Genomic DNA, 27812 nt, shown 5'->3' on the forward strand with positions numbered 1-27812 from the left:
ATTCACACTTATACGAGTAGGTATAATGTCTACGTATGACTTCCACGATGGAAAGAGAACGTTCATGTCCTTACGGATCCATCAGATCCAATAACTCTTGCATTAGACACCTTTAGTTCTAACACTAGGAGTAGAAATTCCGGTAACCGTACTCGTTAAACTCGGCCAAGAGTTCGACGTGCAACCTAACCTAAACATCAGCCCGCTGAGTTTCTCGACGGATCTTCTCAGTGGGTCGCGATTCCGATCCGGTGGTAGATTCATTCGCGAACCAGCTAGTTTTGAGTTGTTAGGTATCCTTTGGAGGCACTGGGGTAGCTGTTAGCAAATCCCACCCCTCCTGGATGAGCCCATGCTCGCCCATCTGCCCTAGTAAAATTGGAAACGCCTCCGAGCCACCAGTAATCTCTCACACATAAAAAAAAGGTATAACGTCGTGTATTTAATAAAAATCAAAACCGGAAAAAATATACAATTATTGATGGTAGGGTATCTCGTGAGCTCTCTCTGGTAGGAACCACCACACGGTCAGTTCCTGTCGCGAACCAATTATGTGTTGTTGGTTGAAGTGCGGCACAACCTTTAAATTATAAAATTAAGACTTAGACCTCACGTCTCAAGGTGAGTTATCATCAGCCTGCAACAGTCCGCTGCTAAACATAGGCCTCCCCCAAAGCTCGCCACTGAACCCGATCTTCGGTTCTACGCATCCAGTTACTGCCAGCTGCCTTGCGCAGGTCGTCGCTCCATCTAGCAGGAGAGCGAAGGTGATTAGCAACATTCAATTAGTGTTATCTATGGGGCGCGGTAATCATTTAACACTAGATGGGCCGTGAGCGAGTTTCACCCATCTGTTAAATATAAAGTAAAATAAATTATCTTGAATGAATGATTAGTACGTAATAGGATACGTATTGAGATGTTTTATTTAACACGAAACAGCGGCGTGTCAATTATTAGAACTTTGTGATTTTTCCTGACGAATCGGATTGCCTTAGATAATTTTATTAAGATAGCGAAATGATAAAACTACACACATAATATTATTATTATAATACTCTGTATTACGCGACTAGCGATGTCTCTGCGCGATATGTATATACGTCGTTTCATAATTATCTATACATAAGTACCTACAGAGTGTAACGGTTGTGTTTAGTGTGCTTAGCTTGTGAGTTTTTTAACATTCTCGATAGCGTAAAAATGAACAAAAATTTGTATGCAGTTGGAACAGCGCCCCTAGCAGCAAACGTAGGCAAACGTTCCAACTCCATACAGATTTGAGTTAACTTTTACGCTATCGAGAACGTTAAAAAGCTCGCACTAATCACACTGAACGTTTGGAAATTAACTGTTTTAATAATGACGTGTTAACTGTGTGCTTAGTGCGAGTTTTTTAACGTTCTCGATAGCGTAAAAGTTAGCCCAATTTTGTATGCAGTTGGAACTGCGCCCCTAGCGGCAAACGTAGGCAATTTTTTTTTCTTACCTACCTATGCTGATAGCCTTGAGAGGCTATTTCAGCTTCGCCCTAACGTTTGTAGGTGAGCTCACGGGGCTCAAACCGGAGAGTTTGCTAACACTGACCCTAGCAAGAGCAGTGCTTCGCAGAATGTACCACCGGATCGGAAACGCGACCCACTGAGAAGATCCGGCGAGAAACTCAGTGGGCTGTGTCTATGGGTTAGTTCGCTCGTCGAGCCCTTCGTCGTAAGCGACGGCTTCGAAGAGGACGGTGACCGGTGCTTGTGGTGCCTAAAAGCACTGTTAATGGATCAGGAGGATCCGTAATGACGTGAGGTAGGCAAACGATCCAAACTCCATACAAATAAGAACTAACTTTTACGCTATCGAGAACGTAAAAAAACTCGCACTAAGCATACTGTACGCATTTTAAGAAAAATCAGTTGACGTGTAATGGTCTCGTGTTTCGATCAGCTCATTTTCCTTTGGATTACGTGTTCACGAAGTACTTACTGACTGACTGATTGAAATGTAACGATTGTAACAGAAGATGATTTTAACAGAAACAGAAATAATTCCTGTTCCAACCTTAAGAACAATTGTTATTCTGTTTATTACGTTTTTCTTTGGAGTCCATAGAAATTACAACGTACACAACGAAGGGAGGGCGTCTTAAAAAGACTAGGACGGATTGTATGAAAGAGGATATGCGAGAGTAGGGTGTCACTGACCTATTATTATACGTCTCAATGGAAAAAGAGGACATGATGCACCAACCCACATAGTGGGATATCTAAGGGCAAGAAGAAGAAGAAGACATTATAATGTAAGCGCTGCCTCTTACAGTAGAAATCCAGGTTATACGAGTATTATGTAATGGCATTCCAATATAGTGACTGGGTAATTATAATAAAGCCCTGTCTTTGTTGTAGCAACCTTGACAGTAAATGCCAGTAATCTTGTTAAGCTATTATTTAACTATTGCGGAAAATGTCTATTACATAATGTGTGGTGTATTACATATATTTTCTGACTAGACTAGATTAATGGATCAATTCTTAGTGCACTCACAGCCTCCAGGTGGTCACAGGATCCTACAGAGACCACGGTTGACATCCATTCTCGCAGAGGCTTTTGATAACAAGGTTTGACAGTTTTTGGTGGGAAATGGCAAAGATGATTGCAGAAAAATCAATGCCTAAACATGACAATATAAATGCTAACATTTATGTTAAGGTTTCCTTGCCTTAGTTGGGGAGGTAGGGACTTGTGTGTTTTTTACTTCTACCACCGCTAGTTATAATAAATAACTACTAATTTTTGTTATTTTCGTGCTATGATTTTGTCGCTTAATGTTACAGACATTTTTAGGACTTAATAATTAAGATGCCTTGTGATGTCTCAAGATCTTCAAAATTTATCTGCTTTACATTCTATGTAATAATTCATTAAATTATCACATTTAATGTCCGTTTTATTAGCTATTGGTTTTCACTGTCTACAAAACAACTGTCGACATTAATTTATTCAAACGGCTAGTGTGGGCTAGTGTTACGCGGGCGCTTCAAGGAAAAAAAGTACGTAAGCATCTGGAACGTTCAAATTAAAAATGCACCGTTCCTTCCGTGTACACGGCCATAAAATCACGTAACAACTCAATAAAACTACACGTTGAACTTAATAGAAAAACAATTTGGCACGACATGCCTATTTACATTGCCCTATCGCTTGTTCGTTTGTTTTTGTTGCGCTCTAAATATAATTGGGTCTATCAGTGTGCGGCGTCGGACGTTGAATTGTTGAGCGAATACAAATCCAGTTAGTTGCGTGGCGTCATAGCGTGCGCTCGTGTTAAAAATGTTAGTGAAATTATCGTTCCCTTGCTTCTTGTCGGAATATCCCGACGTCGACATGCTCCGGTGCAAAGAAATTAACTACTTCGTAACGGAATGCGTGCTGCCGCGCCGACCGAAGCGTTGTCTTCCACCGCTCCCGGAGGACAAGGAATACAACAGCGGAGACTTGAAGAAACCAAACAAAACCAGGAGGAGACGTAAGAACAGAAAACAGTGTCTGACACTGCCCGCTTTACCTGAATATGACGAGAATTGAAGCTAAATTGTTTATGGAATTCGTCGAGTATTTTATGGCGAATCACCGTTTCATTTTCTTGTGAAAACAAGGGATTGTGATAAAGTGCAAATAATTAATAGTACCTTCATTTGGGTTTTTTCGTGGTAACCTTCGGATGCGTCTAGTCGATGTGCGTCGTTGGCAGTCAGCGATGTGTCAAGTTCCAATGGGATTTTCCTAATGATATGATGAGAATGCGTCGAATGCAATTGATAATACATCGTGGCCTAGTGGTTATTATTAATTACAAAGATATAAGTCCTTATAATGTGCGTTTGTATGTAAGGTATAATTAAAGATTTAATGTATGTCAGATTCAATATTTACTATAGTCATGATTATTGTATTTATTAAAATAGAATTATTGTGTTTTATGCTGTTTAAAAATGTTATAACAGATTTTAGGGATTTAAATAGTTTAGAATAAATCATTTTTGTAAGGTAACAGAATAAATTGCTTGATATCTATCTATTTTGCGCCGCCTTCGCCATTCAAATGTAGTAAATTAGTAACGTTTTTTAATGAAACTAAAGTAACTTCATATTATCCAAAAAAAAGTGAAAATTTATCCACACAATAAACATCCATAATATATTATGTATCATTCACTGTTGTTGTAATCCATGATAGGCAAAGAACTTATTTTTAATTTTAAGTATTCGCAATTGATGTCTGATTTTCTAGTTATGTCAATTAAAAATGATGTAGTTATGTACCTTTTATCTTTCTTTGAGGTCGCTTTGTACTGTATGCGATTTTGTAAGTGCTATTATTGATAAGAAAAGGAAAACGAAAACATTGTATGTACATTTCACCCGTTAGTTTGTTTTAATTTTATTTTTTTAACGCAAACTGATAAACAATCTTAATATTATTATTGTGACGTCAAAATGATAATTTGTTATCGTGTTGCGACGTGAAGATAGATAATTTCGACCACTAGATACTTTTATCTTGATTTTTTTACCAAAGATTCACATGAGTCGGTTTGTTATTTCTTGTTGTCATTTCTTTTCGGTTGTTTTTTTTCGGGAAATTTAAACGTTCATAATAGTGCTGCTTTTTTTTTTGAAGGCTGTTGTTATATACGAGTATATATCGTTAAAACATTGCCCAGCTCTAGATATCTGGATGGTTTTTAAGCATCGTCCATTTTTATAGGTCTGTTTAGCGATGGAATCAAGCTAGTTACTTGTAACGATCTGTGATACACATTTCTGTTTTAAATGTGAATTATGTGTAATTAAACTATGTGAAATAAATTTGAAACGTGATTTATTAGTTTTCTTAATCATTTCAAAAATACTTTAAGTTTTTTCCCCCAAAATAGGAACAAAGATGGCCTTTTTTCATGGTACAAGTGATGGGCTTGTAGACCCCGTAGTGTGAATGTCGGTGCCCACCCATAGACAAAAGAATCTGTTACATAATATGCCTTTCCTACAAATTAAACGAAAACGGATAATTGCTTCGTGGCAGAAACATACAGATTGCTAGTCAAACAGTAATATTCGACATACTTAAATGGTTAAGAATTAGGATATTAAGAGAAAATAAAGCTCATGTCTCAAGATGAGTAGCGAAACGTTTATATAATTAAATCTATAAAAAAAACGTTTAAATAGCCAACCGAACTAACAATTAATTTCATCCTATTTTATCGTATTAATACTTGTCAGGATATTAAACCAGTTACAAATTTTTTTCGTAACGACTATACAAGCTTGGCATAAAAGACATGAAGAGAGTCGCAACCAATAATCTTTGCTCGCCGGACCTTCTCAGCGGGTCGCAATTCCGATCCGGTAGTACCTAGATTCATTCGCGAAGCAGCTGCTCTTGAGTTGTTAGATCTCCTTCGGAGGCGCTCGGGCAGTTGTCACTCCTCCTCCTGGTTGAGCCTTTGCTCGCCCACCTGTCCTGGTGAAACTGGAAAGGCCTCCGGGCCAACAGTAATCTTTTAATCATAAAAAAAACCTATACTCTTAATAGACGCCTACAGCTTTAACAATTGGAGCAGGCATATCGACCCTGCTAACTCGTCGAACTCGTTAAGGAGCTCGACGTGAAACCTAACCTATAACATCTATCCGCTGAGTTTCTCATCGGATTTCCTCAACGGGTCGCGTTTACGATTTGGTAGATGTTTTCGTGACGCAGCTGCCCTTAAACTGATAAGTCTCCTTCGGAAAAGCTCGGGAAGCTATTAGCAATTCCCACCCCTCATGGTTGAGCGCGTGCTCGGCTTACTGTCCTGGTGAAGTTACAACCGCCTTCAGGACAAAAATACTCCTTCCTACTTAGAAAAAATAAAACAGGTTTTATTCAAAGCGAACTGTGTGCTTAGTGCGAGTTTTTTAACGTTCTCGATAGCGTAAAAGTAACTCAAATTTGTATGCAGTTGGAACGTTTGTCTAAGTTTTCCGCTAGAGACGCTGTTCCAACTGCATACAAATTTGAGTTACTTTTACGCTATCGAGAACGTTAAAAAACTCGCACTAAGCACACTGATGAACTGATTTCATTATGAAAACAATCTATTTAATTGAATGGACTATAATAGTGAGATCTATCTTAATTGTCCTAATAAATTAATTGAATTTTAATTAGTATTACTGTGAATAGTTTTCATTAATCCTGAGTCCGAGCTCGTAACAATATTGAGTAACTGACAAAAATAGCAATGATGCAACCTTAATAAATAATACTAAATACAATCTGAATTTATCGTGAAACAGTAAAATGATATCAAATTAATTGTGAAACAAGAATGAGTAATTTATTGATTACGAAAATAAGGCATAGTGAAACAAATACTATACTGGAGATCAGGTGTTTTTTGTGTGGTATCGTTGTGAAATTTCATATTCGTTCTAAATGGTTATGTTCGCGTGTATGTTTCTGATCCTTCCTTCCATCCTTCACAAGAAATTATCCTAATAGGGTAGTTGCATACTGTCGATGCACGAACATCGACGATCGCGCGGCGCGGGCGCCGGGAGGAGGACAGCCGCGCGGGGTAGCGGATTAACACCGGCTTCGTCACTTCGTGCAGCAACGCCGCCCGCGACACTTACTTGTTTTTATCTTGTTTTACTCTTTTTATAAACTTACCAAATAATACAGTCCACTCTTTTATTTTATATATCACCGGTCTACCCCAGAGCAGTTCGAGACACATACTGCACTTTTGATCATTACTGGTACATCTATATTATTTATATTTAAATTCTTCTTTGAATTGACTTTGATTACTTTGATTGACTTTGATTTGATTGTAGGACGGCCACCTACGAGATGGACCGACGACCTGGTAAGAACCGCTGGGTCACGTTGGATGCAGGTGCCAACGGACCGGCCGCACTGGAGATCACTTGGAGAGGCCTATGTTCAGCAGTGGACAGTGGACAGGCTGAGATGCTTTATGTAAGTTAAAAATAAACGTAAACACAGCCACACAACTTGACAAATGAAAAGTAAATCACAATCATCATCTCTAATCCCTCATAAACTCATCTCTAAAAAAATATAGTATTGTATAACGATTTACTTATACAATGACTGCTTCGCGGGTAAAACAGGCGGGATTATTTTAACACGTTTTTATTTATTTTTATTGCCTTTGTTGCCAGACAAGCATACGGCCCACCTGATGGTAAGTGGTTATCGTCGCCCATGGACTTCAGCAATGCCAGGAGCAAAGCCAAGCCGCTGCTTACCGTTAAATTTGCTTGGCATGCATACAGAGCAACATGCAAATATGCATACATATGATTATTTGTGTGTCTGCCTATTTGCCACCCTACCTATTTCTGCCGTGAAGCAGTAATGCGTTTCGGTTTGAAGGGTGGGGCAGCCGTTGTAAGTGTACTGGATACCTTCGAACTTATATCTCAAGATGGGTGGCGCATTTGCATTGTATATGTCTATGAGCTCCAGTAATCACTTAATACCAGGTAGGCTGTGAGCTCGTCCATCCATCTAAACAATAAAAAAGAAAAAAATATAGAATAAGGATCGCAGCGCATAAAATAAAAATTCCACTGTTCCAAAAGCTTCTGTAATAATAATAATTAAAAATTAATTATTAATAATAATAATTAAAAAATAATTACTATTAATAATTAATAATAATTAAAAATTAATTATTATTACGCCTTGATCATAATTTTAACCGTCTTCGCCATCTTTCTTTTCTCTGTCGTTCTGTATGTCATTCTCTTTTCCCTTTCTTTCCGTTTTCTCTTACTCACATCTCAACGCTCCGTTCCGCACTCTTTTCATACGTTCCGTTCTTACCCATCCTATACGTATGTAACGAAATCTTTTAACGTTATTTTCACAGACTTCAACATTAAATTAAGGACCGATGATAATAAAATATTTTATGATTTCCCTCTAATATTCTGACTAGTATCAACAGGATCGTTAAAAAGGGGAAATTAATTGTTAGTTCAATTTGCTAAATAAAGAGTTATTTATTTTTAGCGTGTGTAAACTACATTTATTTATTATTTTAATATTTTTTTCCTTCATCCTTGAAGTTTTTCGTGAAGTGACGCAGTTTTCTGAGGCAATACACGTAGTAGGAACGAACAGATAAATTCATAGGCAAAGTTCACATAGGCATACAAGAACGCAAACATCCTTGGACACGCTACATCTTCATTGAGCCGTGAAAATAATTTAATTTATAAAGGTTCAGATCTCATTTTTCCATTTGAGTACGTAACCCTAAAACCTAACGTTTTACGATCGAATTTTCCAGTTCGTAAAGCTATTACACCAGTTTCATTGTTATCATCATTTAATATCATCCTCGGCGTACCATGACACCGCCCACGCCTTATTTTTCTCGGAATAGACATCATATAGTATGAAAAGGGCAGCTTTCCTGAAAATTAAGTATAGATAATGTTCAATTCGTTTCCACGTGTATACATTTTACTAGGAACTGAATGATAACGAATAGGTTTTCTTTTTTTTTTATTGTTGTTTAGAATGACTTGTTTTATTACTGACAGAAACATAAAAGAGACATAGCGTCCTTGGGAACTAACTGTTTACTTGTTATAAATGGTGATCGAAGCCTATATACACTTGAACGCTATTCAGACATGGGGTCGGGGTATCAAATAATGGACCATAAAGGCGATTGTGCTACCTTTCAAACCCGAAAACTTTAATACTTGAAAACTCTTTTTTTTATTGCTTAGATGGGTGGACGAGCTCACAGCCCACCTGGTGTTAAGTGGTTACTCGAACCCATAGACATCTACAACGTAGATGCGCCACCCACCTAGAGATGTAAGTTCTAAGGTCTCAAGTATAGTTACAACGGCTGCCCCACCCTTCAAACCGAAACGCAAGAGGTCCTACCACCGGTAAACTCAAAACCTGGTGAATTAATCAGATTATTCAAAGGAATTCATCGGTAATCTAATAAAATAGGCGATTGACTTGACTATGGAGCAAACAAATAAGTAACGTCTGACGTTTACAAACATTAACTATTTAAAAAAAAAACATTTTGTATAAAAAAGTTCGAATACATTGCAGATGTAACAAAAGCGGCAAACTATGCTAAAGATTGATCTAATCAAGCCATCAAAATCCATATTTCGAGACTCCGCAATGTAATACGTGAAGGCAGCTGGCGAACGCCCCTGTCCCCCTCCGTTCCTTCGAACCCGTTGATACCGCGTATGAGTTGATTTTTAATTGTACGCATTACAATACGCGCAGCAAAAATTTCACTTCCCTTTTTTTTTCCTACCTATGCTGATAGCCTTGAGAGGCTATTTCAGCTTCGTCCTAACATGTAGGTGAGCTCACGGGGCTCAAACCGAAGTGTTGTTAAGGCTGGCCCTAACAAGAGCAGTGCTTCGCAGAATCTACCACCGGATTGGAACGCGACCCACTGAGAAGATCCGGCGAGAAACTCAGTGGGCTTTGTTTATGGGTTAATTCGCTCGTCGAGTCCTTCGTCGCAAGCAACGGGTTCGACGAGGACGGTGACCGGTGGTTGTATTACCTAAAAGCACCGTTAATGGATCGGGAGGATCCGTAATGACGTGTTTTGGCGACGTCGACTATTTACCATTCGGTCTACAGGATCGGGTATGTAATTCCCAGCAGCCACGACAAGAGGGTTCTCATGTCGTGCCGCCTTCTCAAAGTGGCGCAAACTTGGCTTTCAATAGCGGTTGCTACATGCCGCGTGCACTTTTTTGTATGGTTTTGCGTTCACAATAAAAGTCATAAAATTTTAACTTATACATAATCTGGCGCCACACTTATCTTTGATAAGATGATAACAATTATTTATCAGTATTTGATCAATGACTTACAGCTATTGTTGTATCTTTCACAAATATCAAGCTTAGTCATTTCCGAGAAGATTTAAAAGTTTATTATAATTTCTCGAAAGTGCAATCATTTATAATGCGCTTTATTTAAACTATGATTAAGGATAAGAATTTTTAAGTCATGAGTATTATATTTAATACATAATACATTTGTGGACAAATCTAGAGGATCCCTAAAAAGAAAACATAAAACAAAACATTAAGGATATTTGTGAGAACTTTGAATATCCTTATTATTGGTTAATTTGAAGGAAACATTTTTGTACTTAACAATTTCTTTTCAGGCGTACCTACATCCTTTTATTTTTTCATGTGATAGTAAGATCATTGTTGCCAGTGTCGAGATTTTAAAAATCTTTTATATTACATAAATACCTATTTTGAAAAAATGTGAAAAATGGAGGTGTGAAAAATGAAGCTCATTTATTTTAAAATTTTTACAGTAAAAGCTCTTTATTCGCAGGGTATAAGTCCCGTGCATATGCCGCGAATACAGAAACTGTGATTCCTCGTTCTGTGAATCTAGCAAAGCCCCTCGAGGTTACTAGAATAGCTAGAAAAATGAAATCTATGAATGTGGAAAAGCGCGCTTACATGCGCTTTTTATCAATGTACAATATGTGTACCGATGTACTGATTAGATCTGCGAATAAAGAAATCTTTAGCCGCAAATATAGGAATTGGGTCGCATTTTTTAAACGCAAATGAAGAAAGCGCGAATAAGGAAATTTTACTTTAATAATCCTTACTTGTACCTAACGATAGGGAGCGTCTTAGCTCGGCTCCTAGAATTGCTGACGTCCATGGGCGACAGTAACCACTCACCATCAGGTGGGCCGTATGCTTTTCTGTCTACAAAGACAATAAAAAAACTATCGGGACGATATAAACCGAAGGGAATGAAACGAGGTGAACTGAAATGATACAAAATAATGTTCCAGTAAATTTATGGGAATTTACTGAGAGCCACGGAAGGCAAAGCGATTTTAGTTTTATTTTCCCACAAATGTGAACATTCACAGATGCTAGACGCTTATTAAGCCGTTATTATCAGATGTTTTAATCTGAAGAAGCAAAACTAAATTAACAAAACATCGTTTTACGTTATGTATGTAGCCTAAAGGGTAAGACGTCCGGTGCATTCGTATGTAGCGATGCATCGACGTTCGAATCCCGCCGGCAGGTACAATTTTTCGAATGAAATACGTACTTAAGAAATGTTCACGATTGACTTCCACGGGGAACGAATAACATCGTGTAATTAAAATCAAACCCGCAAAATTATAGTTTGCGTAATTACAGGTGGTAGGAGGTCTTGTGAGGCCACACGGGTAGGTACCCTGCCTATTTCTGCCGTGATGCAGTAATGCGTTTCGGTTTGAAGGGTGGGGCAGTCGTTATACTGTTAAAAGTGAGACCTTACAACTCATGTCTCAAGGTCTGTGGCGGTGACGGCATTTACGTTGTAGATGTCTATGGGCTCCGGTAACCACTTAACAACAGGTGGGCCGTGAGCCGTCCACATACCTAAATAAAAATGTATAAAAAAAAAACAAAATGTGTGCAATTCACACGTGGTAGAAGTGAAACCTTCCAAAATTAAAATACAATTATCCTAAACGTCTTAAGTATATGTAAAATTTTGTCATTAGTAAATAATTGTAAGGTAGCGCCCTCTGTGAATTGATATTTTAATTTCACGTATAATCCTAAATTAAAATTCACTACAAGAGCTTTCATACACACGTTAGTATTAAAAAATCTCACAGATGGCGCTGTATTAAATAGTATGTATATTTCTGTCTCATTCTTTGCTGGCTTCATCCTACACATTTTTGTATTTGTGTCTCTTACCTGTCGTTTTTTCCGTTGCATCCGGTTTGAAATCACAACGATTCTAAAGAAGTTTTCACTTCAATAAATTGTTGTTTTCTTATCGTCATCTCTTGCAATTTAAACTCAGGGCATCCTACTACAGAATATAGAAGTCGTTGAAAACGAAAATAAAACCAAACTTCTTATCGCGAAACAAGAAAGTGTAAGAGGTAAGAACAATTGATGGTGTTATCGCGAAAAAGCATATCAGTTAATCCTAACCGATTATTGATTTTGTTATTTATGAAATGGAATGTTATTCTTACCACGAAACTACGTAGTTGTTCGTAATAATATGCGTCAGTAGCATCGACAGCTGTCATGTCCGTGATGCAAAGAATATAATTACTCTCTAGCGCCGCTATCTGATATCTAAAGTACTCTAAACTTACTACCAATTATTTACATCTACCAGTAAGTTCATGTTTTAGATTTTGGTTTAAGTATGTATGTAGTATTTTGCATTTATATTTCGCTTCATGCTTATGTTTATTTTTATTTGGTATTAGTAGCATTTGGCATACTTATTAAGGACTGATGATTATTCAATATTAAAAAATAAATATGATAAAATTGAAATTCAGCTAAAGATGAAAAATAAATAATAGTTTAAAAAAACTTAAAAATACGCTTTTATAGAAAATCCAAACAAAAATAGAAAATAAATTTTAATAAATTTGATTTAAAAATAGTGTAAGAAAAATGATTTTATTGTAAAAAAAGCGTGAGGTGCATGGTATCAGTAGTTATAAATATTTTATGAAAGAAAGGTTATTTTGATAAAATCCTGAAAAGCACCCCACGCTTTTTTACAATAAAATTGTTTTTGGAACGAAGTTCCTTATGGGACGATGCAGGGGTAGGCTGTTAGGGTAACCGGGAAGAAACGTCCGTAACGTAAGATTTTTATTAGTAATGCACACAGTATACGGCTTAACTTTGTAATAACGTACAAAAAATTACATATTTTTATTATATATTTTTTATAAATCATTGTGAATAAAATAAAGTTGATAACTTTGTAAAGTAGTTTTCTTTTTTTTATCAATAAAAAAATCACAATAAAAAATGTATAACCGAATAATTATTTTCTTTATACCTCGAATAGAACTTAAAATTAATATTTTTATAATAAGGAACTTCGTTCCTATCCGGTGTCCCACGACGCCACACATCTTTTTTCTTACACTATTTTTAAATCAAATGTCTTAAAATTTATTTTCTGTTTTTCTTGTCAGTTGGGTTTTGTATAAAAGCGTATTTTTTTATTTTTTTTAAGTATTATTCTTATAATGGAGACACGTGCCAACGACTTTGTTGAGTAAATTTAAATTAGAAACTTAAACATGTACGAGATAAAACTGTAATTCTATTAATTAAATAATGTCGATGACCTTTAAAAACCTAATATAATCTTAGTATCAAATAAAATAGAAAATGTCTAAAAATTGTGATTAAAAAAGATATATTATGGATCGCAAGAGTTAATTTAAAATATATTAGAATTTCTATAAGTGTAGATGTTTTTATATTCAAAATGTCATTAATATAAGTTGCTGTTGAAATATATAAGGATTAGTATACGGATATGTTCAAAGTTTATACATTGCTAATCTACGATCGATGTTGTTAATGATATGGCACTTCTTTATTTAAAGTTTTTTTTCACCTATAAATATACTAGGTAATTGAGATTTTATTATGAACTCTAACGCAAATAAGGACTTAGCTTAAAAGTCTAGAAAAAACCAGCCAGGGCAAGGACAACGATGACGCTATAAATAATGATGAGCCCGTCTTTATGTTTAAATCGCACGCAAGTAATATGGAAAGTATTAAAAATACACACACGAAACCACTTCAGTAAATAAATAAACAAAGTTTCAAATGTTATTGACTCTTCCTTTCTCGGTACGAATTCAACATAAGCATTGCGTACTCACAAATAAGGTACACGCGACGGAAAGCACGCGTTTAGCCGAAACAATGGAAATACAAGGTCGCCACGTGCACCCGACAGCCTGTTCAGTATTGCTAGATTAATGCCTGTTTATAACATAAGAACGAAAATTAATTGTTAAAAAAAAAAAATCAAATAGTTGGCAACATTTTTTTATGCATAAATGTTTGGACGAGCTCACAGCCCAACTGCTGTTAGGTGGTTACCGGAGCCCATAGACGTCTAAAATGTACATTCCGCCACTTGAGATATGAGTTCTAAGTTCTATAGTTACAACGGCTGCTCCAGCCTTCAAACCAAAACGCATTACTGCTTCACGGCAGAAATAGGCAGGGTGGTGGTACCTACCCGTGCGGACTCACAAGAGGTCCTACCATCAGTGTGTGGTACTATACCTTAACTGTGTCTTCAGTATTTGTCACTTCTATGTGGCTCACTTTGCAAACTTAATATCGTAAGTCATGAGTCTGCCATAGACGGCGTCTAGTACTTGCATGAAATAGCTAAATTACATTCGAAGTTTTGATTATGGTTTGATAAAGAGAAAATATTTGCAAAAGTAATCTAAAAGGGAGCTTAATGCAAAATAACAAAACTAATGACCAACTTGTTATGCATATTTTGCGGTAATCAAAAAGGGGTAAAACAAAGGCATTTTTTTATTTTCTTTTATTGACCTTGTAGGCAGACAAGCATACGGCCCACCTGATGGTGAGTGGTTACCGTTGCCCATGGACTTCAGCAATGCCAGGGGCAGAGCCAAGCCGCTGCCTACCGCTTAATACTCTCCACAAGCCTCGCTTGAAGAAGGACATGTCATAGCGCTCGGGAAACACCGTAGAGGGGAGCTCATTCCATAGCCGGATGGTACGTGGCAAAAAAGACCTCTGGAAACGCACTGTGGATGATCGCAGTGGTTCCAGGTAGTACGGATGAACTCTACTCCGGTGGCGGGCGGTGCGATTGTAAAAACGAGATGCCGGTATCATCTCGAACAATTCCTCAGAGCACTCCCCATAGAACATACGGTACAAAATACAGAGGGAACCGAAGTCCCTCCGCAGACCCAGAGGTTCCAAAAAAAGGCATGCTTGGGTCTGCCCCTGCAATTGATGACGTCAATTGCTAATGCAGTTTTGCGACAGTAACCACTCACCATAAGGTGGGCTGTCTGAACGCCCACCTAAAAGGTCAATAAAAAAAACTTTATTTAAAATATGTTGTAAATTACGTTATTGCACAAAATGGGTTAAGATTTAAAACACAATCTAATAATAAATACAAGATATACAAAGTAGCAAGCATTATAATTAATGCAAAAAAATCTTATGCAAATTCTCAAATTGACGCCAAATTAAGGAGTTCATGAACCCGATGCTAATGAGTTATTTTGGACGACGTTATTTTCGTGAAACCAAATAATAAGATTGACTGTTCATAATTTAATTATTATTCTTTATAAAACCTGGCAACCTCTTGCTTAAACCAAACAACAATGAACAAGCCAAGCAAATCAACGAGACACGTGTCAAGTCATGCAAAGTAAAGTCGTACAGATGTCTGTGTTTATTATCTTAAGCAAATTAATAATTACTAGAGGTCCCGCAGTAGTCGATATTCGACTATAACTAATTGGAATTGTAAGTTTGTATACTATTGTGATTGGATTTTATACTTCTATAATCACAAATTTCGCCCAGACTACACTATAAAGAATATTAACAAAGACAAACAATATTTAATCTATTCTCAATTTGACAACAGACGTCAAGAACAAAAGTTTGACAATAAATAGTATGCATGCCTGTGTGCGTCAAATGTAGTGTGTGTAATGTTTTCTTTATTGATTTAATGTATCTTTTATACATTACTTAAAAAAAATATTAGCATTGTGTACTTCTTCTCTATATTCTCTTTAAGTGTGCAGTGTTTCATACTCCTCCGTCCGCGCAATTTTCGTAAAAAGAGATACAAAGTTTTTGCTTCACGTATTAATATATGGATATTTTCACATATATATGAGTAAAGTATTATAATTCAACACGAGTCATCAAACTAAAGCTATGATTTTAATAATGAAATAATTTAGATGATTGGGACGACGATAACTTGAACTTATTCATCTTTTTGAAGCTACACGGGACTTCATGTAAAAGTTCATTCTGACAGGTGAGATTGGCAATATTTAGTAACGCAGGATAGCATAAGATAGACTGTCTTTTGGTAAGCGCTATTGCTTTGACTTTGAAAACGGTCTTACTCAAATATACCAATATATGTGATTTATGATTATTTCTTAAGCTATTAAAGGGCTGTTCCAGCTATGCTCAGAAGGGTAGATGAGCTCACGGGCTGGACCTGAGAGAAACTGCTGACACTAGCCCTAGCAACAGTAGTGCTTCGCTGAATCTACTACAGAATCGGAATCGCGACCCATTGAGAAGATCCGGCGAAAAACTCAGCGGGTCATGTCTATGAGCTTGATCGCACGTCGAACTCTTGCGAGAATGACGACCGGTGCTTGGAGAGCCTAAAGGCACCGAGAATGGATCAGGAAGAGGTTGTCCCGTCGTCTGGGTCGATTATGTCATTAGAGGCGGCTACATTAAGAGGGTTATCATGTCGCGCCGCTTTTTCAAAGGAATATGATTACAGAGAACTAACTTCTTTAACGTCTTTCTGGGCAGGACACATTGCTCGCAGAACGGATGGCCGTTGGGGCCAGAAAGTTCTTGAGTAGCGACCGCGTACTGGAAGACGTAGCGTGGGTAGGCCTCCCACAAGATGGGCCGACGATCTATTGAGGTTCGCAGGGATCCGCTGGATGCAAGCAGTGCAGGACCGGTCTTTGTGGCGAGGTTTGGGGGAGGCCTATGTCCAGCAGTGGACGTCCATGGGCTGATAAGAAGAAGAAGAAGAAGAACTTCTTTAAAAGGTCTTCCAAAGATAATGACATTTTATAAGTGACATTTTATTGAAGCGAAACGGGGTTGTTTCGTTTTTATGAAAAACGATTTTAGAAACTATGATGATGTCATACTCTTATTATTACACTCTTCAAAAAACAATGTTAAGATTATTTATGCCAACGCGGGCGAAATCACGCGGTTCTACGCCCCGCGAAAAATCTAGTAAACCATAAATAATATATATTGTACTGAAAACGCACATAAAATACTCAAGACTAAAAAGATTCGTCAATTTAAGCACAGGAAAGCCATCAGCATAATTTTAACGAATATACGAAAGTCGATCGTGTGTTTTGTAAATATTTACGTTACCCACCGAGTAATTACGCACGTAGCTTTTTTTGAACTCTTTTGCGTATTCATCGGCATCACGTTGAAGCCCCGTATCCTGTTATAATATTTTCACAGTCCCTCTTCATGAAACGAAATATGTAGTAGACTTCTTGAGATTCTCTTTAACCCACAGACACAGCCCACTGAGTTTCTCGCCGGATCTTCTCAGGGGGTCGCGTTTCCGATCCGGTGATAGATTCTGCGAAGCACGGCTCTTGCTAGGGTTCATGCTAGCAACGTCGTCAGGTTTGAGCCCCGTGAGCTCACCTACTAGTTAAGGTTACGCTGAAATAGCCTCTCAAAACTCTCAGCTTCAGTAGAAAAAAAAAGAGATTCCTTTGATATGCGAACTTGCAACTTAAAGCGAAGGCTTCTTTCTGGTTAGTTAGTGACCTATGTGTCAATAGTTATGTTACATTGCTTTTTTTACTTTTTACTTTTTTTTAATAAATAAATAGCTATTTACTAACAATCACGCCACGTTAACTGGTCCGTTCTAAGTACGTAAAGAACTTGTGTTACAGGTACCAGACAACGGAAATAAATGTAAGATTTTTATTATACACATACATATATTTAATATGCATCCATAACCCTGGAAAAAACATTTTATATTAAATTTATCATACAAATATCTTCCCTTGGCGGGATTCGAACCCACGAGCCCCTTGTGTAGTGACCATGTCACTTACCACTACACCAGACGGTCGTTGCGTAGATAAAATAGGCCTACACGGGTAAGTACCATCATTTTACCTATTTCTGTCGAGAGCTAGTCATTTCCGGTTTGATGGGTCGAAAAGCCGGTACAATTGAGACTCCGGCCTCAGGAATCAAGGTAGGTGGCGGCATTCGCGTTGTGTTGGCTATGAGCTCAGATAGCCACATAACATCAGGTGGGCCGTGGACTTGTTCAATAATTTAGATATTAAAAAAGAGTAACTTGATCAAAGTAATTCCTACCACGATGAGCGTCATGTCGCTCATCGCCGTTGGGAAGTGAGTTATTAAGTGAGCAGCCTGCTTTGACAGTAATCGTATACATAGGTTTATATTCTATGGAGGAGGAGTAATGATTTACTGGTGGTAGTACCTTTACTGGTGGTAGGACCTCTTGTGAGTCCGCGCGGGTAGGTACCACCATCCTGCCTATTTTTACCGTGAAGCAGTAATGCGTTTCGGTTTGAAGGGTAGCCGTTGTAACTATACTTGAGACCTTAGAACTCATATCTCAAGGTGGGTGGCGCATTTACGTCGTAGATGTCTATGGGCTCCAGTAACCACCCAGCACCAGGCGGGCTGTGAGCTCGTCCACCCTAAGCATGCAAGCAACATCTAAGCTATGAAAAAAAAAACTTGACAAATTTCACTACCAGTGGTGGGGGCTTCCGGGGCCAAGGCTTCCGTTTGATGTGGGCATAGTGTATTTAGCGAGATCCTTTTCTCTTTTCGCAACACGCATCGGCTAACTTTTAAGACCTATTACTCTATTAATTGTTCATTTTAACTTTGTTTGTTGCAATCATCCGCGATAATGTAGCCTTTTCTAATTAAGTAACGTATAGCGATTATGATAATTTTTCATCATCGCCACAATTCGTCACCACCATTTTTCATCAGCAAAATTTGACGTTCATTTTATTTACTTGTATTTTACTTTTCGCCATGTTCATGGCTTTTAAGTAATATTATATTACTAGCGACCCGCCCTCGCTTCGCTTCGGAAACTGTAATTTATTATTGATTTCGCCACTATTTAATGGATGTTATTATACATATAAACCTGCCTCTTCAATCACTCTATCTATAAAAAAAACCGCTTAAAATCCGTTGCGTAGCTTTAAAGATTTAAGCATACACAGGGATATAGGGACAGAGAAAGCGACGTTGTTTTATACTATCTAGCGGTAATGTGTATACCTAGGGGTCCAGCGCGAGCCCCCTCGGCCGGGAGGCCATAGGCCGAGGAACACATCGCCAATACCTTACGCCGCCTCTGTGCACTAGTATTGAGGCAAGATCTAAAAGTTCTTTAATTCCAACTAGTTTCTGCGTAAAACTACGAACTTACTTACGCACTGCAGTTGTATAAATATTTAGTGCGCGGATCGCTTCGTTCTAATGTTATGATAACACAAATTGATTGTTATGTTCTGCCGACATTCTATCTGGTCGATCCTTGAGCTCATTTCGTTTAGTAAAAATAAATAGGAAACCAATTATTTATACAGTTTTATTCTACAGTCAGTTAATCCAGTGTATGGTAGGGATTGTGAAATTTTTGTCGAATGTGAGGGTAATAGTCAGGTAAATGTAAATTTGTTCAATGATGGAATAAGGAAACGATTGAATGACGTGTGTAAATTGTTGTTATTGGCTACTGTGACAGTGTCTGCTCATTTCCTTTCCCATTTTCAATGTTATCATAGAATATTTTTGTTATTGTTGGATTGATTGGATTAAATGCATTTGAAAATTCGAAGTTTTTCTGTTATTGCTTAGTTGGGTAGACGAGCTCACAGCCCACCTGGTGTTAAGTGGTTACTGGAGCCCATAGACATCTATGACGTAAATACGCCACCCACCTTGAGATATAAGTTCTAAGGTCTCAGTATATAAACGGCTGCCCCACCCTTCATACCGAAACGCATTACTGCTTCACGGCAGAAATGGGCAGGGTGGTGGTACCTACACGTGCGGACTCACAAAAGGTAATTAATGATTATAATTATCACAGTAATTACGCAAATTATAATTTAGATATAGAACGAAATTACAACCAAATACATCGGTAACAGATACCTCGCTCTTACCGCTATTACTCCGAACATAGCTTCTCAATTTCGAAGGCTGTTAGGAATTACGATTGATTTGCCCACTGAGTTTGTCGCCGGATCTTCTTTGTGGTTCGCGATTCTGATCCAGCGGTAGATTCAGCGAAGCACTGCTGTTGATTGACTAATATTAGCAAATTCTCTCAAGTTGAGCCCGTGGGCTCACCTACCTGTTCGGACGTAGCTGGCATAGGCCCATAGGCTAGACCCTTTGATGGTAAAACATTTTTTCCTATCTATGAAATCTGTACATTTTACACACTCAACATGTTGTAAAATTTTGTTTTATTGCCACAATAATTTCATAATCAAAAGGTATTCTGTATGAAAGTTAAATAATTAAAAGGGATTATTAAACGATTCTCGCCACGTGTCAAAACCAATTGCACATATTCAGTTGATTGGCGGTTTCGGAAGGAGGACATAAAAACACTAGTCTAACGGGTTTCTGAAGTATTATGTATTCTCAACGGCTATTAATTCATTAAAGTTACGTATGAGACACATTTTACGCACACAAGTGAGACGTCACCTAGTCGCTGTGCTTCTGAGTACTCAACTTGTAACACCATTAACTAGTGTATGTACCTAACAGATAACCAGTTCCGCAGTCTGCCGCTAGATGGGTCTATTGAAAAGATCGAGCCTAGAATTGATTTTAAGATAACCTTTGGACAGTAACATTCAAAATGACGACTTTGACGCCAACTGCTGCACCCGGAATTCGGTGAAATCAACAGTCCGAAAAAACCGAGATCCAGATCCAAAAAACTGATTTTCTCTACATCTAACATGAAGTTTGTGTGCGAGAGAGAAGGTCCATTCATTAGGTACAGTTTTAAATGTGTTAGAAAGAATAAAACATAATAGTAGAATATCTGTTATGAGTCCAAACTCCAGACTATTCACACCCGGAATTCGGCGACTCAACAGTTGACGCATATCTTGTTGAACCCGGAATTCGGCGATTGCACTTTTGTTTTACATTTTTGTGTAATATTTTTTGGAGGGCTTCCATCATTTTTCCATTTAAAACTGTAGACGACATCATAATTGTTGTCGCCGCAACGAATAGTAATTTTCTATTGTGACGTACTTCTAGTAATTTTAATTATCAAATTCCATTTTACTATGAAATTAAAATTTGAACTGAACAAAAATTTTGAACACTATTGTGTGATCTCAAGTTGGATGTCGGCATCCACATTGTTATGTTTATAAAGTCCGGTAAACACTTAACATCAGGTGGAACGTGTACTCATTCACCCCTCTCGTCAAAAAAAAACCGCATAAGACAAAGTCAGGCCCTGTGCTGATACACCAGAGGTATCGCCAAGCCCACGAGTTCAGTAGTATCCAGAACCCCTTTTCTGCTTCCCGTGCGGACGAGTGATACGAAGATGGCCACCTCCATAGGGCATCGCACCATCGTCGATCTTACCCTTTTTTTTTCCATAGGTGAAAATCGCCGGATCCCTACCCGCGCGGCAGGTAGCTTATGTGGAAGTTGAACCTCACTAAAAACTCACGCTCACACCCGGCGCCTTACCCCGGATCGGGCCGGAGCCGAATCAGGACTATTGAGACGCCGGGGCAGGGTTGTTACATCCATCCCGCCTTTGATCTTACCCATAGCGAGCCTTTTAGATCACGAACGGAAAACGAGTTCTAATTTCACCAGAAAATTCACCACTTTTCTACAGAATTCCGGTAGCATGAAAAGCTTTTTCAATCCCACGTTTCCGACTTTTCAAATAAACAACTGTCTCGCTGGTGACACGTGACTCACACTAAAGTGTATTTTGATGGTCGCTTCGACTATAGTTAGCGTAAATATACGATATATTAAGTGCTCACCGTGCGGAGTTTAATTTTTTTTTTTTTTTTATGATTGAATATTTACTGGTGGCCCGGAGGCCTTTCCAGTTTCACCAGAACAGGTGGGCGAGCAAAGGCTCAGCCAGGAAGGAGTTTAATTATCTACTTATACGAGTATCGTTGCATGCATCAAATCGTTAAATTGTGTTAAGAGCTCTTATATGATAATACTTTGTACGGCTATCAAACATAACCCTTCCGGTTTGAGCCCCGTGAGTTCACCTACACGTTAGGGTGAAGCTATAGTAACCTCTCAAGGCTATCAGCATAGGTAGGGAAAAAAATATAATATTAAGATTAGGTGTGCGCCTCGGAGTTTTTTTTATGTCTTTGAGACAGACATGTTTAAGTCACACCAAAAAAGCAGTCTACAGCTACATTAACTTTTAAGGTTATCTTATGTAAGAGATCTTGTAATGGAGTTCAAGGGGAACTACTGGCACCATCAGCTGTCCGTGGCAGCCATTTATCTTGGTTACTAGTAATAGGCAATCCTGTGAGTCGCCGGGTACGTAACATCATCGTGTCTCGGTCTATCGCAAAGCACTGATGTGCTCCAGGCTTTAAGGACCGAATAGCCGTTTTATTGCAATATCGGAACTTTGATCTCGTATCAAATATATAGTTGACTAGCTCACCCGGCAAACGTTGTCTTGCCATATATAAGATTTCTAGAGAATTTCTAGTGTAGAAAAAAAATTACTAACTTGTTGGAAGTGTATAAGGATGTGGAATATGAGTGAAAAAGGCCTGGAGCGCTGTGAACGATGAGGGAATGTTGTTTAAAAATAACAAAACACCGAACATTAATTGTTTTAATTTATTAAAAGTAATAATTATATATATATATATATAAATAATTCATTACATAATATTAATCTCTTAATGCTGCAGCGTGAACAATATTTTTTGTTAGCCCGTCTTTAGCTAATACAAACAAACTTGATGGTTTACCCACTCGAGAGCATACAACGTATAATTGTCCGTGTGAAAAACATGGTGTGCTCAAATCTAAGCCACAAACAGACATTGTTTGGCCTTGGGATTTATTAATAGTCATTGCAAATGGCAATCTAATCGGAAATTGAATACGCTTAAATTGAATTGACACATCTGTGGGTATAATAGGTATTCGTGCTATCAATATATTTTCACCTCGAAACTTGCCATTTAAAATGGTGCCTTCGATAACTTTTTTCATTAATTTTTAATGACTAATCGCGTACCGTTGCATAGCCGTGGCGGGTTCAAATTACGAAGCAAAATAATTGGAGATCCAACCTTCAATTGTAAGTTATGTGGTGGCATGCCTGGCAAATCCAGTGAGTTCAAAAACTCTGTTGGAAAATTTACAGCTTCAGTGTCATCGCAAACTGTATCAATAGATTTATATGATACCAAGTCCCCTGGCAATAACTGTTGTATCTTCAGATTTAAAATGTCAACATCCACATTTTTTGCAGCTAACATTGCTCTTTCTGCAAGCCACTCGAGATTTATGTAATTCGTGTGTACATCGAGAAATATTTGTTCAATGAGAGAATTTTGCGAATCAATGATAGTGCAGAAATCATTCGCTAATTTTATGTATCCAGTTTCAGCTATAGTGACTTTTCCATCGCCGATATCTAAGAGTTGTTTTGAGAATGTTTCAGCGGATGGATCTTGAAGCATTTGAACGCGCATATTTACTTTCAGCTGTACTATTTCAACATTACGCCACAATGTCGATGATTTTAAGCAGGCGTTGATTTCACCAGCGTATGTTGAACGTGGGATGACGGGAAGTGTTTGTCTAAAGTCACCTGAAAGGACTAACCGAGTGCCACCAAATAGTTTGTCGTTGTTTTTAATATCTTTCAATGTCCTGTTTAACGCCTCAAGCGAATGTTTGTGTGCCATGGTACATTCATATTTTCCACTCTAAGCACCGCCATGTCACTGCCTTTATGGACATAATTGCAAATGTATTTGATGCTTTTCACAGAACTGCAGAACTCAACATTAATATGAGCATTGTATGTTTTGCTCAGCAGGGGTGAATATGGCACGACCTAACGATTTACAATATCAATGTCTGTGTTGCTGATGTTTTTAATAAATGATTGTCCGCCATTATCTGGATTCCTTCGACGATATGTTGGATATCCGTCGACATTTGTGATTGTATCGTTAGTGAAATCTTTAGGGATTTTTTTTGTAGATTTTCCATCTGACATGCAAGGCGATGAACTAAAAATGTTTAACTACTACGCTTGAAGCATAAACACTAATAATAGCCGAAAACTGTAGAGGTAACATCCCTACTCCGTGCTGTTTACTGGGTCAGAAGTGACACCTGTAGACATCTGGCGGGGATAACTAATTAAATGACGATTGATCAGTTTTCGACCGGAGAGGAAAAATGATTAAATTACTAAAATGGCTATTAAAAAATAAGGGTTGATCGTAGAAGGGTGAAAATTGAGGATTGTATGTATTTTTGTATGTTGTATCATAAAAAAATAGAAATTAAAAATTTTGTCTAAAAAATAAAAAAATAAATGTAGGGCTGGACTACCCCTAACATTTAGGGGGATGAAAAATAGATGTTGGCCGATTCTCATAGATACCGGATAAGCACAAAAAATTTCATCAAAATCGGTCAAGCCGTTTCGGAGGAGTATGGCAACGAAAACTGTGACACGAGAATTTTATATATTAGATTTAATTTCTCATCGCAACAAATGGGTGTTTAACTTTATAGATATTTCAAAGGAATTGAACAAAGTATTCATAATGGTTTAAACATTCTTAAGGTTTGTTTTGAAGGACAGCAGTTCTTCGTTAAAGCATTTTCAGATGAATGCGTGACGCTGGCCAAGGGCGAAATTATATGCAACAATGATTTTAATATGTTTGTAATTTTAACAGAAAATAATTATTAAATTCGTTTTGAGATAATTAATTATTCATAACTAGCGACCCGCCCTCGCTTCGCTTCGGAAACATTAAAACACACATGAAACCAAAAAAAAAATATAAAAAAAAATTTCAAAAAAGTAGCCTATGTTCATCAGGGACAATGTCGGCTTCTAATGGAAAAAGAATTTTTCAAATCGGTCCAGTAGTTTCGGAGCCTATTCGAAACAAACAAACAAACAAATCTTTCCTCTTTATAATATTAAGTATAGATATAGACAAAACCAATACTCCCGTTCTGCATACATCGCAATAGCCCAGCCGTTGGTATCTAGTTGCTAAGCTAATTGCAACGAATCACTAAGTAAACCAAATAATCATACTAAATAAGCACATACATTATGCAAATATGTATACGTACGTCACGAAAAAAGTTATATTAAACAGTTAGCGAATATTATAAAAATAAATCTTTGATCTATCGCCGGGATCGTGATGGAGAGACGTAGATCGACGTGAGCGATTTATTACGGTGAGCTTTTCAATTTAATAATATTATTTATAGACATGAATATGACAGGGCAGACACACTTCGCTTACTAGACTACATTATTCTGGATCGATATTAATAAGAAATACATCCATAGATTGGCTGTTGGTGCGGGCTGAGATTAACACGACCCATTGTTTGGCCGTGTATGACGTAAAAGAATCAAGATTATACCAGAAAATAGGTAGCAGAACTATCTGCGTACTATATCAGCGCACTGCACTCGCCAATCGATTTACTAGGGCATATCGTCAGTCAGCACGAGTGGATACCATCAGCTACGCCTGATTCGACTCGTCTGGTATCTAGTAGTCACTGGAGCTCATATACATAACAACATGAACTGCTCACAATGGCGCATGAGGTCGGACTTCCAATTTAATTGGATTAAGATTATCCTCTACTCCATTTTTACGACCTTAGATTATTTAAAAACGAATAAGTATATGGAGTTTCTGATACATGGTCTAAGTACACATATAAATGTTTTGGTTTATACTGTTAATTTGTAAGTAGACTAATTAAATAAATAAATAAATAAATAAATCTATGCTATTAATGTACCAATTATTTGTGACGCATTATTATAGTATGCTAAATAAAAAAACCTTTATATTATCATCCTCATAACATTATACGATACGATATTTTGTCTTTGTAAAACTTGTCATTTAAGGCCAGTGTGCTTAGTGCGAGTTTTTTAACTTTTACGCTATCGACAACGTTAAGAAACTCGCACTAAGCACACTGGTAACACTACGTTTCCCTCAAGGAATGTGGATTCACCTTTAAAATACGGTTTGGTAACTGAAAAAATTACAAAAGTACACTGCGACAATAAGTAACGGACATTCTCTGCCAGCTGTTAAGAAGCGGTCTTATTTTTTGCATTGCACGAGGGTTGAAGAGCAAGCTCGGCCGTTAACGAACAATAATTAATCCACAGCTGCAACTATTTCCGTCTGATATGAATTATTTATCTGTTTCTTTGTGAATGAAGAATGTGTGAATGCGTTTAAATAGCTTTAAATATTTGTTTTTTTTTTTATTGCTGATTCACGGTTGAACTTATGAGCAACGTTCAGACATGAGGTCAGAGACTCAGTTGATTTGTGTCACAGCTTGATTCCCAAATGGTAACAGTACAGGCTTACAGTTTTCCTACCACCACTGTCGTGGTGTGATATGTGACTTTATTAACGATTTTATCCTTTTAAACGTATTTTAGTATACGAATGTAAAGTATTTGAAGTTAATTTTAATTTATTATTAAAATCTTATTTTGTTGTAATGTATTAATAAAGTTGACGTTTATTAATTTATTAGTTTATTAATCATTTATTATCGTATATTAGTTTATTAATCATTAAAATTGACTTAGAAGAAGAGGAAAAGGTAGACCTAAAAAAATTTTATGGATTGCGTGAAAGACGATATGTGTAAGACGGGAGTAAGCGAAAAAATCGTATATGATAGAGGAGTGGAAAGCGAAAAAATGTTGTGCCGATTCCAGGTGAGTGGGAGAAAGGCAGGAGAATGATCATGATGATGATTAAAATTGACTTATAAAGAACTGTTTCTACCCTAAGACTTCATTCTCGGCATCGCCGCACTACTTTATACGTAACAAGCTGTACCCGTCCGCTTCGCTGGGCATTTAAAATTAACATTATTATTTCTCACCCCCACAAAGATTCTCATCATTAACGCCCCCGCAACTGGTGTAGGGAGTCCAACACTCATATAAATACTAGCCTATCCATTAGGTACATGTATTTTCTACATGGATACCAAGTTTCAAGTCAATCGGATGCATGGTTCAGTAATTATAACGGAACATCCGTAGAAACCACTGTAGATTTATATATTAGTATAAATATATATTAAAAGATGATAAATAGAGAAATGGACGTAAGCAGTTCCACTGTAAGTTGAATATGGTTTTCGGTTGTCAGAAGCATCGTGTAAGTCCAATCTGTCGATATTACGTAGAGATGGCGTTAATGAGATATATATGTATGTAAAAAGGATGGTTATTTTCGTTGGTCATGATATCTTTCGGCTACGTGCGTTGCCTCACGGTATTGTTGCTAAGATCGCCGAAAGAATAAGCACTTTGTGACGTTTTATTTTCGATCTGTCTACGCTCGTTCGCGTAATGGAATATTTATCCTTCTTGATCCGATGGACAGATGTGCGAATGCGAGATTGACGGCTCGTTAACGTTTCTATTATTTTTACGGCACATAAAATTTCGCAATAACTTTCATTTCACGAGAGCTTTAATCGATGCTCGGCGTTTTAGCGGTGTGCGTATTGTTCCGTTTGTTTCCAAAGACTTCTTTTGTTATTTATTTATCACCTAAGCTTTCAGTTTATGATTACATATTTTTAGCAATCGTTTTTTTTACGTGGTAATCATCCAGTTTTTTATCGTAATAAATAAATAATCTTGGCGATATACTACCTTATTGGATTGACTGCTTATAAGCCGAACTCACTAGCTTCCAAACTTCCAATTTAAATAGACACGATTGGATTTACGG

General features: G+C 37.4%; 5 long non-coding RNA genes across 5 annotated transcripts; 3 read left to right on the plus strand and 2 right to left on the minus strand.

Annotated features, from left to right (window-relative positions):
• Positions 1–537: 537 nt before the first annotated feature.
• Positions 538–4872, plus strand: LOC105842562 (uncharacterized). Its single transcript, XR_001140153.4, has 2 exons — positions 538–1391; positions 1525–4872. It is a non-coding gene; the product is annotated as an uncharacterized LOC105842562 (long non-coding RNA).
• LOC134200100 (uncharacterized) lies at positions 3282–6271 on the minus strand. Its single transcript, XR_009974861.1, has 2 exons — positions 6215–6271; positions 3282–5897 (listed from the first exon to the last, which is right to left on the minus strand). It is a non-coding gene; the product is annotated as an uncharacterized LOC134200100 (long non-coding RNA).
• Positions 6213–8099, plus strand: LOC134200098 (uncharacterized). Its single transcript, XR_009974859.1, has 3 exons — positions 6213–6801; positions 6880–7024; positions 7944–8099. It is a non-coding gene; the product is annotated as an uncharacterized LOC134200098 (long non-coding RNA).
• On the minus strand, positions 6400–17426 carry LOC119629500 (uncharacterized). Its single transcript, XR_005245494.2, has 2 exons — positions 11821–17426; positions 6400–8492 (listed from the first exon to the last, which is right to left on the minus strand). It is a non-coding gene; the product is annotated as an uncharacterized LOC119629500 (long non-coding RNA).
• Positions 17427–19738: 2312 nt separating this feature from the next.
• LOC134200099 (uncharacterized) lies at positions 19739–25836 on the plus strand. The gene is made up of 2 exons (XR_009974860.1): positions 19739–25248; positions 25364–25836. It is a non-coding gene; the product is annotated as an uncharacterized LOC134200099 (long non-coding RNA).
• The last annotated feature ends 1976 nt before the right edge of the window (positions 25837–27812 follow it).

The sequence above is a fragment of the Bombyx mori genome, chromosome 14 (assembly GCF_030269925.1).
Source record: "Bombyx mori chromosome 14, ASM3026992v2".
Classification (NCBI taxonomy): domain Eukaryota; kingdom Metazoa; phylum Arthropoda; class Insecta; order Lepidoptera; family Bombycidae; genus Bombyx; species Bombyx mori.